This window comes from Cervus canadensis, chromosome 19 (assembly GCF_019320065.1).
Source record: "Cervus canadensis isolate Bull #8, Minnesota chromosome 19, ASM1932006v1, whole genome shotgun sequence".
In the NCBI taxonomy this organism is placed as follows: Eukaryota; Metazoa; Chordata; class Mammalia; order Artiodactyla; family Cervidae; genus Cervus; species Cervus canadensis.
This window is the reverse complement of record NC_057404.1, coordinates 40,036,400-40,046,338: the sequence shown is the minus strand read 5'-3', so window position 1 is coordinate 40,046,338 and position 9,939 is coordinate 40,036,400.

The following is a 9,939-nucleotide window of genomic DNA, read 5'->3' as shown; positions in this document are numbered from 1 at the left end:
TACTTTAAATTTGAATGCTTAGTGCCTTTATGCTTAATGTAATTACTGATGCATTTGTATTTACTCCATAATCTTACTTTTTTTTTCAATGTTTTCAATATTTCCTTTCCTCTCATTTCTTATTTCTTTTGGTCAGTTGATTTTTTTTATTATTTCACTTTGTCCCTCTATATTACTTCTTTGCTACTTCAGATATTAGAGCATTTACCTGCTTGAAATGTATTTTGTCTTTGTTTTTGAAAGATATTTTTCCTTGGGCATGGAATTCAAGGTTGGCAGTTATTTTCTTTCAGCATTTTGAAGACTATTCTATTATCATCTGGCTTCTACAGTTTCTGTGGAGAAGTCAGCGCTCAGTCATATTTTTGTTTACTATGAATGTAGTAAACCTTTGTTTTCTTACTGTTCTGAAGCTTTTTTTCTTTATTTTGAATCTAAGCGGCTTTATTTTGATTGCTCTCAATCCCATTTTATCTGTATTTGTTAAGCTTGGGATTCAGAACTTTTTGAATCTGTAGTTTAATGTATCATATCACTTTGGGGAAATTTTCAGGATTATTTCTTCAGCTGTTATTTCTGCCCTGTTCTGAGCTTCTCATTCTGAGACTCTAACTACATATATGTTTCACCATGTCCTATGTGTTTATTATCGTCATTTCTGTATTTGTTATCAATTTTTCTCTATTTTATTTGTGAACTTTTTTACTAACACAATTTAAAATTTACTAATCTTCTTTTCAGTTTTGTCTAATATATTATTTAAACTAGGTACTGAACACTTTATTTTAGTTATTTTCTTTTATAGTTTTTATATTTTTATTTCCTTTTTACTGACACGGGTTCTTTTTATCTGAAAAAGTACTAATATATCAATCATAGTTATTTTAAAGTTTATATTTGATAAAGCAAATGTCTATATCACCTATGGATCTGTTTTAATTGTCTGTTTTTCATTTTTGGTCAATTGGTTCTGTATGCATGGCAACACTTTATGAACTGTTAGATATTTTGTATAAACAATTAGATTTTCCCCTTCAAATAGTTTAATTTTGCTTTTGACAGGTAGTTGAAAAGACGTGCGTGCATGTGTGCAAGCTAGATCTCTTCAGTTCTGTCCTACTCTTTGATACCCTGTGGATTGTACAGGCTGCCAGGCTTCCCTGTCCATGGAATTCTCCAGACAAGAATCCTGGAGTGGGTTGCTATGCCCGCCTCCGGGGATCTTCCTGACCCAGGGATCAAACTCTTGTCTCCTGGGGCTCTTGCTTGCAGGCAGATTCTTTACTGATAAGCCACTGGGGATGCCCTTAATAAGGGGTATATTTTGTCAGTCAGTCTGGGATTAAATTGAATAAAGATAAATTTTATTCTATAGGCTTTGATCTATTACTAGTTCATCTTTACTTTTATTGCATAGTCTTTTAGGAGTCCCAGTAGAAAATTTATGATGTTTACTAGTTCTGCTTCTTCTTGATAGGTCTTGAACTCTTTGTTTCTCTAGTATTTATAAGAGTGCCATTCACTTTGTTTAGCTTCTCTATCTCTTTCTGTTTGGCTTCTTAGATTTTGGGCTCAAGTCTACTTATACCTGGCAAATGTATCTAGAGGGAAATAACCAGACAGAATACTTGATTCACTTTGATGCATTTTCTTTTCCTCTGGGACCTTAATTACCTTAAGTCCTGGCTGCTATGATAGCTCTTAATGCTTTCAAATGAATATTTTCATTTTTTTATATCTAGTTTTTCTTATTTTTGATGTGAATTTGTTTTGATGCTGGCTAATCTTTTTAATTGGAGGTAAAGTCTCCAGAGGGCACCATTTTTTTTTCTCCCATCCTGGGTATATCTATTCAGTTACCAAGTTTTGAAACTTACATATCTCTTAAATCTCCATTTTCCTTTCCATTCTGAGTGCCAAAACTTTTAGTTCAGGCCCTAATCTTTTTACCACTGGATTATTACCAAAGGCCAGCTAGTAAATATTTCTGTCTCAATCTTTGTTTTCACTCTCCCTAAACTATACTTCCAGTGAATCATAACTCTGCATAATTAAACTTATCTTGAAATTTTATATCACCTATAAAATAATAATGTAAGTTTTATAGGAGATGTACAGGCACTGTAATATTAATAGATAAATGCTAGTATACAATAAAAATTATAATACTTCTGTGATGGACAGAGAATTAAAACTGAATGAAATGATTGCACAAATAGGAGATAAACCAGTATGCTCCTAGAGGTTGATTCAGGCTTTTAAGGTCTACCAAAGAGCCTTGTGGAACTTTGACGCTGATGAGTGGAGACTCAATCTCTGGTGAAAAAACCTCCTTAGTCTTTCTCAATTATTTTTCAGTCACAATATATGTGAATATATGAAAAAGTAAGGAAGAACAGCAAGTATTTTGGTGAAGCAGAACACAGGATATATACTTAGAACTGATTTGTAATAAGACCTACTCTCAACCTCTGACTCATAGGTACACCAGCTCTGGACCTGCCAGTTAATCAGCTGCAAATAAGAAATACAAAAAAATTACTACAAATCAATTCTAAGTATTTACTCTGAGATTAAGAATAGCATCCTTAGCAGATCCAGATTTCCAGACGGTCTATCTTCACATCTTACTGCTCCCCAATATATATCCTGTACTCTGCTTCACCAAATGCTTGCCTTTCTTCCTCACTTTTTCATATACTCACATACATTGTGACTTGTCAGGAGTATATTTCTCTCTGGAAAATTCCTAGTTACCATTTTGAATCTGCTCAAGTACTGCCTCTTCTGGGAAGATTTTCTGAATCATCTATATCTCACAGTAAAGTTAGACGCTTCCTCTTCTCTATTTTCATAGTAATTTTCACAGCAGCTCTATTGGGACATTTATCTCTTTGTAATTCTTTGTTTATTTCTGTCTTCTTGGCAAGAACGTGTTCTTTTCAAAGGCAGGGTTTTTAAATAATTTCTTTGTGAGCCCATGATCAACATGGTGCTTAGGACATAAGACAAATTCAGTCACTATTAACTAAATGAGTCGAGTCTTCAATATTATCAAATCCAATGGCTCAGCAACAAATGAATTTCTTTACCTGGACGAGATATCTGGCAAAAAATAGGTATTATTGAAAGTGTTAGTCGATCAGTCATGTCTGACTCTTTGCGACCACATGGACTGTAGCCCACCAGGCCCCTCTGTTCATGGAATTTTCCAGGCAAGAATACTGGAGTAGGTTGCCTTTCCCTTCTCCAGGGAATCCTCCCAACCTGGTCATCGGACCCTGGTCTCCTGCATTGCACGCAGAGTCCTTACCCTCTGAGCCACCAGGAAAGTGAACTAAAGAATAGGTATTCAGGTGAAATTTGTTCGGTTGATGGATCATATTAACTACTGAGTAAAAATGTACCTGAAATGGGCTTCTCAGGTGGGGCCAGTAGTAAAGAATCTGCCTGCAAATGCAGGAGATGCAAGAGAGGCGAGTTCAACCCCTGGGTCAGGAAGATCCCCTAGAGGAGGAAATGGCAACCCACTCTAGTATTTTTGCCTGGAAAATTCTATGAACAATGGAGCCTGGAGGGTTACAGTCCCTGGGCTCACAGAGAGTCGGACACGACTGAGCATGCATGTGCACATGAAGATACAGTTGTTGTTTTTTTTTTTAATTAACAACTTCTAAAGAATAACTCAAATTTGGAAGAAAGAATTTAGAGACTTGAAGTTGGAAGAAATCATCTCAGAATTATTTATCTGGAATTTAAACCTAAATTCTTCTTTGTTAAACAGTATTAATTAAGAATGAAATCACTGGTGTATAGGTAATTGGAGAAAATCAGTTTGCTATAAGAAAACTATAGCAAAAAAAAAATTTCTTGCCCTAAGAAAACTATGTTGATGTCCAATACACAATTTATTTAAATTTTTGACTGATGAGCCATAAAAACTGTATTCTGAAAATGTTTAAAATTAAAGAGCACCCTGTCTACTTCATACTGTTCCTAAACTCTGTGAAACCTTCACACTGTGCCGGCAAAGCTCAGTTGCTGTGGGGCTATATACAGACACTTAATCCCTAGGGATTTAAAGGAGCAAGCTCGGCTCAGTCAATGAAAAAAATCACTGGCAGAACTTCTGGGACATATTTTTATGCACATAAAATTAGCTTCCAAGATATGTAATTGTAGATTCTCATTACAAAATCTCTGGGTCAAACTGTATTTTACCGGAAGGTGCTGTAAGAAATTTTTAAACTCAGTCAAATGAAAGGATTGCTTTTTCTGCTAACAAAGCTTACAGTGGTTTCTTTTCAGGTACTGAAATCAGGACAGCTGGCTGCGTTGCACTCTATTAGAGCTCCGCGTGTTCAAGACAGTTGGTACATATATGTTAGCTTGATTGGACCCCACTCACACTCTCAACTTGACTTTCTGTGCGATGTTAATTTGAGTTCATAGCAATTTTTATTGTTTCCACAACTGACATGAGAAAAGGGGAAACAGCAAGTTTGGATTACATCAAGAAATTTTGACATATAGATGGTTATGTACTCTGCAAATATCTGTTTAGGCACAACTAGTTTAAAATATAAGGTGTTTGAAAAGTCTTTTCAACATTAGTTACTTATAATATTCTTTATATATATATAATATTATATACAGCTTGGTCCATATCAGCACTCAAAACCTGTTTAATTCATAATATGACTGAAAGTTTACATAGTTATATATATGAAAGATAGTACACAGAATATAATTACTGCTTTAGTAATTAAACAAGTAAAATAATATTAAAATTTAATTCATTTTTATTATTAAAATAGATCCTTGAGAAAAATAAAAAGCAATAACAGTAATGCAATGCTTTGTGGGAATTTATTAAGGAACTTCTAGAACTGTTATAGTTATTTATATTTTGAGAATATCAATTCTTTTCTATTTCCAATTTTGTGGGAAAATTATTGGGTCTTTTTTTTTTCCTTGGTTGAGATCCATTTCTGCCTCCTGTTTACCAGCCAAGGTTAAGTTGATATTTGGCTCCCTAATGGGAAAGAAGTAAAAGGAAAAATAAGTAATGTTTCCAAAAGTTGTCAGCATAACAAATGAGTATAGATTTTGAAGGATAACTGAAGGATAACTGAAAGAGAGAATGTATATAGATAGGGTTAAAAGTCCAGAAAGTGAAAAATCTTACCAGAAAAGGAGACAGAATAGAAGGAGCTCTTCATGTGAACATTTCAAGCTTATAATCCAGAAAGTCCATGGTCGTCTATACAAAATTCTCTTTAAGTCTCAAAGAGATTATTTATGTTTTAGTCAACTCGGAAAACCTTGCTTTCAAATGTATAGCCCTTACCTTCTCTTCCCAAGTGCTTGATAATAAATGTCTTTATTGATATTGATTGTATTTTTTCTTTCTTCATTGACACTTTTAAGATTTTGTCTACTTGTTACACAAGAGAAAATCTTTGAAACTACTTCCCCAAGTCAGGACTGTTTTTTAAATTAAAGATGTAAAACTTTAGTAGCCCAAAATTAATTATTAACTTGAATCAGGTTGCCCTCTAAAAAGACAAAATCAGGAAATGGAACAGCTTTCCAGCTCCTTTCATGTAGGTATATCATATCATGTCAATGATATATCCATAGAGACAAGGGTAGGGGTGAGCAAAGTTGACTCTCTGTTACAGATAAGAGTGTATATGGTCATGTGGTTGGAGCCAAGAGAGAGCACCCAGCAATATGAAACACAAGTAGAAACTAGTTAATGGCTAGAATTATGGATTTGAGTTGGGATATTGCTAGGGATTGCTTGTCCCTGAAATTCTACATCAAGGACTTATTCAACCATTCCTGCTGCCCTTTCTAAGGGTTCATCTCTCACACCCACTACCTACCTGTCCCAGTTCTTGAATCTTTTTTTCTTTTTCATGTATTTGGCTGAGTCAGGTTTTAGTTGCATCTTGCGGGATTGGCTCTTTCATTGTGGCTTGAGGGCTCAGTATTTCTTGTCCTTGGGCTTAGTCGCTTAGCTGGTATGTGGGATCTTAGTTTTTTGACCAGGGATCGAACCTGTGCCCCCTGCATTGAAAAGTGGATTCTCAACCACTGGACCACCAGGGAAGTTCCCAATTCTTGAATCTTGATCAGAATTCTTTTTCTGCTGCAGTTGTCTGCAGTAGCGTGTAAAAGTAGAGTATGGATGATGGGGTTTCACACCACACACACATTTTTCTATGGAAGGTGCTGGCATAGAGATTCATTCCTCCTTTTCTGCCAGCAGCTCTGGGAAGTGGCAGTTTCGATGTCCATGTGATCTTGATGTGAGAACCTTCCAGGACTCATATAAATGCTGCATAAAATCCTTTCTTCTAAATGACCTCAACCAGTACCCTCTTGACTCCCTTATTTGCTTTGAATTGAATACAAGATTATTAAACACACCCATATTCAAATAGAAATCTTTGCATGAAAATGTATTTCGAGCCAAAAATAAAGAAGTTTTGAATGGCCAAACCGTTTGGAATTATTGATAGTATATTCCCTTTCCCAGCATAGATAGCAGATACTTGGATATATGTCTTATATACATGCTTCCATTTTTGTGTACCTTTTTTTTCTCTGCTGCTGGCAAAAAACTCAAAATATTGCTTTGGAGTTGTTCTTTTGATTCCATACCCAGAGAATTTATTCAGGAGAATAAATCTGGCCACTTTCAAGCTGTAAGAATATGGAATGCATAAATTTTCCTGCTACAAAATACGTTTCTGGTGTATTTATGTAACACAAAACAGATGCATCTACAAAGTTTACACATAGAAACACAGATTACTGAAGGAAAAGAGTCAGGTCTGGCTTGGAGAAGATTTTGGTATTTTTACCCTTCAAACATTTCCAGTGTTTAAAATTGGTATGAGTGAGGGACTTGGATTCAATGGTTGGGTTTTGGGCAGATTCCTGTAAAATGGCACAAGATGAGCACCTGACTACAGGCCATGTCACGTTTAGGTCTACAATCTTAGGCGTAGCCATGTTTATTTTTAAATTGAATTGGACAAAAGTCAAAGGTTGCTTCTGTAAGATTTTCTGAATAGTGGTTGCATGGTCTAATTTGAAATTACATCAAGCTTAAAAGTTAAATTTTTCTGGCAGTTGATCAAATCAACAATATGGTAATTTGAATTGGTTGCTAAAATGGAAATTAACTTTTTAAAAAAGGTTTTTGGAGTCTAGCATTTATTAAACAGGCCACAGTTTCTCTTTTTGGTGCAGAGAAATGTGATCTGAGTGTTGGCTCATGGGTTGAGGTATCCAGGTGGTTGAGCAGCTTCCTTAGAGTAGGTATATGACTGCTATAATATTTTTACCCATTTGCCTTCTTAGAGGGAAGTCTAGCAAACACATGGGAAGGTAAGGAGGGACTGGTAGATGTTTTGTCTTTAGCAATATCAGACAGTAATTATCAATATGAATAATGGTTGTTGTTAAGGTTAATAAAGGCTTCCCCAGTGGCTCAGCGGCAAAGAATCCGCCTGCTAGGCAGAGTGCTGAGACATGCTCAATTCTGGGTCTGGAAGATCCCTCGGAGGAGGGTGTGGCAGCCCACTCCAGTATTCTTGCCTGGAGAATCCCATGGACAGAGGACTGGCGGGCTATAGTCCTTGGGGTCTCCAAAGAGTCAGATATGACTGACAGTTGAACACACAAGGTTAATAAAGCGCATCAAAGTGGGTGATTTTTTGGCCTTAGTTTTCCAAAATTTCCACACTACAGCTGTCAATTCATAATATACTCATTTGTCATAAAACTGGCTCATACTGTTAAAAAAAACATGCTTACAAAAGTGATTTAATTTTTCAAATAGAGATTAAATTTAAGCTATTTGTGAGACAATTTTCAAAAGAACTACTAATGGAAGTCATTAGTTCTATTAAATTTAGAATTCTTTCAAAAATATAAATAAAATATAAAGTACATCAGATCCTTGATACTTACTCCCAAAAGCTTTGTCCTGTTTTCAATTAATAAATTGTCTATTGTGTTCTCCAAGGATTATACACTTAAGATTGATCTGGTCTCATTCTTTCATTCAGTAGACATTTGTTGCAAAGTACTTTGTGGCAGGTACATATCATTATTGTCCAAGGGTTTATATATTTAATTTTGGTGTCCTCTTTAAATAAATAGAATTGAAAATACTAATCTTTTTTTTAATTAAAATTTCATTTTTTCTATTCAAAATCTGATAAAGCAAGAATTTTTAAGTCTTTAATATTTTTAATTTAATTTTCACATTTAAGATATTTAATTCTTTTAACAATTTCAATTATATGACTAACCAAAACTCATAAAGTCCTTGAGAAGTTGTTTATTAAAATTCTAATATTGTAGACTCATAAATACAGTGTATCATAAGTTGTGGTAAAATATTTTTATACTATTCACTTTAAAATCACAAACATAAATTAGAATCCCTTGGACTGCAAGGAGATCAAACCAGTCAATTCTAAAGGAAATCAGTCTTGAATATTCATTGGAAGGACTCATGATGAAGATGAAGCTCCAATACTTTGGTTACCTGATGTGAAGAGCTGACTCATTAGAAAAGACCCTGATGATGGGAAAGATTGAAGGCAGGAGGAGATGGGGATGACAGAGGATGAGATAGTTGGATGGTATCACTGACCCAAAGGACATGAGTTTGAGCAAGCTCTGGGAAAGGGTGAAGGACAGGCAAGACTGGCGTGCTGCAGTCCATGGGGTCACAGAGTCCAACACTTATTAAGCGATAACAACAATTTTAAGTTGTACTCACAATCTCTAATATGCCAAATTATCTGAAATGTGACAAACATATGAAATAAAAAATATATGAAAGTTATTTGTTAGTTTAATGCAAAAGTATTAATTCTATGGATTTGATTTACTTTCTCATTTCTAACCTTAAAAAAATTCTCAATTGTCCCAAGGTTAAAGATGTTTTTACTCACTAATTAGATGATTTTTCCTTCCCCCAAGCAATTTGTTATTCATCCCAAGCAAACTGATGTTACCTTTTGAAAGGGCAAAGAATTTGCCTAGGAAATGAGACCTGTAGCAGCTGACAGTCAGGGTGATTTTTCTCATGATCACAAGAGACAAATCCAAGCCCTCCAAACAGTGGATTGGATTTGGGAGTGGACACCTATAATAAATATAAAGGTTTTTGGTTTGAGCAGCTGGGTGGAGAGAGGTATCATTTATAGAACTAAGAAATATGAGAAAAAAACAGATTTCAGAAAGAATAATCTAGAACTGTGTTTTAAACTTCCTGGGTTTGTGGGGCTAGTAGACACTGAAATGAATTTTTTAAAAGGATGAAGATAAGTCCTTGGGAAGGAGGGCTGAACTGGAAATTTAGGTCTGGACATCACAGGAGTATAGATGTTCTTTGAGTCAATGGAGCTGAAGGAAAGGATAATAGGGAAAGAAAATAAAATCCGGAAGGCTGAATGGGTAAGATTTAGAGCCCAGGAGGAAGAGGAAGGGCTAGAAAAGAACTCTGAGCAGGAATAATGATGCAGTCAGAAAAAAAATCAGCAGTGAGCAATAAGATGAGAGTCAAGAGAACAGCATGCTTCAAGGAAGAAGAATTTCAAGAAGAAAACTGAGGAGAAAAGAAGTCACAGAAATGAAAGCCATATTTAAGCGATTAGAATAAAAGCAACTGTAGGCGGGAACATCTGCAGTAGGCGTAAGAAATTAATTGGACAAATTGAAAGTGAAAAATCCACAAAGATACAACAGTAATCTCAGAAAAAGAAACAGATGTATATGATAAAGGGGGACAGAAGATACAGACAGTAGAGGATCTCAGCACATATGGAATAATAGCAAAAATGCCTAAAAATATGAATAATGCAGGCATTTCCTGAAATAAAGAACAACTTGAATCACAGATGACTG